This window comes from Acomys russatus, chromosome 22 (genome assembly GCF_903995435.1).
Source record: "Acomys russatus chromosome 22, mAcoRus1.1, whole genome shotgun sequence".
NCBI classification, from domain to species: Eukaryota; Metazoa; Chordata; class Mammalia; order Rodentia; family Muridae; genus Acomys; species Acomys russatus.
In genome coordinates, this window is record NC_067158.1 from 55,374,711 (window position 1) to 55,376,752 (window position 2,042).

Below are 2,042 nucleotides of genomic sequence, written 5' to 3' on the forward strand. Positions count from 1 at the left end.
GTAGTGGTGATGGTGGTGTGATGGCGGTGAGAGTCCTGTGGTGGTAGTGGTGATGGTGGGGAGTAGTCTGGTGGTGATGATGCAGTGGTAATGGCAGTGGTGCGGTGGTGATGGTGCGAGTTTTGCTTTGTGTAGGGGAGCAGAACCACTCAGGAAATAAAAAGAAATCACTGAGGTATCTATCTGCCAGCAGTTTGGGACAAACAAGAGGAAATACTTAAAGGAGTTCTGTGCATAGAAATGAGGGGGAGTGCTCGTTTCAGCAACACATATATTAAAATTGGAATGATACAGAGAAGATTAACATGGCCCCTGAACAGGGATGACATGCAAATTCATGAAGCGTTCCATATTTTTTAACCACGAACACAAGCAACACCAACCAAAATACAAGCAATGTAAGAGAGACTCTCAAGTGTGGAAGATACAATTGAAGTTATCAGTACATCAATCAAAGAAAATGTTAAAACTAAAAAGTTCCTGATGCAAAACACCCAAGAAATCTGGGACACTAAAAAAAGAACAAATCTAAGAATAATAGGAATAGAGGAAGAAGACTCCAAGCTCCAAGATCCAGAAAACATTTTCAATAAAATCATAGAAGAAAACTTCCTCAACCTAAAGAAAGAAATGCCCGTAAACATAGAAGAAGCCTACAGAACTCCAAATAGATTGGACCAGAAAAGAAAATCCTCCTGCCACATAATAATCAAAGCATTAAATGTACAGAACAAAGGAAGAATATTAAAAGCTGTAAGAGAAAAAGATCAAGTCACATATAGAGGCAAACCCATCACAATCACACCTGACTTCTCAACAGAGACTATGAAAGCTAGAAGGGCCTGGATGGAAGCCATGCAAACATTAAGAGACCACAGATGCCAACCCAGACTACGATACATACAAAACTTTCAATCACCATAGATGGAGAAAACAAGATATTCCATGACAAAACCAAGTTTAATCAGTACCTAACCACAAATACAGCCCTACAGAGTACTAGAAGGAAAACTCCAACCTAAGGAGGCTAACTACACCCAGGAAAACACAGGAAATAAATAATAAATAACTCCACATCCACAAATCCAAGAAAAAAGGAATCTCTCTCTCTCTCTCTCTCTCTCTCTCTCTCTCTCTCTCTCCTCTCTCTCCTCTCTCTCTCTCTCTCTCTCTCTCTCTCTCTCTCTCTCTCTCTCTCTCCTACCACCAGGATCTAACAACCAGTGTTCATTAATATCTCTTAACATCAATGGCCTCAACTTCCCAATAAAAAGACACAGGCTGGCAGAATAGATGTGAAAACAGGATCAATCATTCTACTGCATACAAGAAACACACCTCAGCAGTAAAGGGTTGGAAGACAGTATTCCAAGCAAATGGACCCAAGAAGCAAGCTGGAGTAGTCATTCTAGTATCTAATAAAAGACTTTCAACCAAAACTAATCAAAAGAGATGGGCATGGTCACTACATCCTCATCAAAGGAAAAATACTTCAAGATGATGTCTCAATTCTGAACATCTATGCCCCAAATGCAGGAGCACCCATATTTGTAAAAGAAATGTTACTAAAGCTTAAATCATACAACAAAGCCCACATATTAATAGTGGGAGACTTCAACACCCCTCTCTCCCCAATAGACACACCATCAAGACAGAAACTAAATGAAGAAACAAGGAAAATAATAGACATCATGAAGCAAATGGACCTAACTGATAGCTACAGAACATTTCACCCAAACACAAAAGATTACACCTTCTTTTCAGCACCTCATGGAGCCTTCTTCAAAACTGACCACATACTTGATCATAAAGCAAACCTCAACAGATACAAGAAAATCAAAATAATCCCTTGCATCTTATCAGACCACCATGGATTAAAGCTGGAACTCAACAACAAAAGAAACAACCAAAAGCCTACGAACTCATGGAAACTGAACAACTCCCTATTAAATGGCATCTGGGTAAGGGATGAAAGAAAAAGAGAAATCAAAAACTTCCTAGAACACAATGAAACTGAAGGCACAACATACCCAAATTTATGG

General features: G+C 39.4%; 1 non-coding gene across 1 annotated transcript; it reads left to right on the forward strand.

The window, feature by feature from the left end:
- The first annotated feature begins 250 nt into the window (after window positions 1-250).
- Window positions 251-357, forward strand: LOC127206076 (U6 spliceosomal RNA). The gene has a single exon (XR_007832763.1). It is a non-coding gene; the product is annotated as a U6 spliceosomal RNA (small nuclear RNA).
- The last annotated feature ends 1,685 nt before the right edge of the window (window positions 358-2,042 follow it).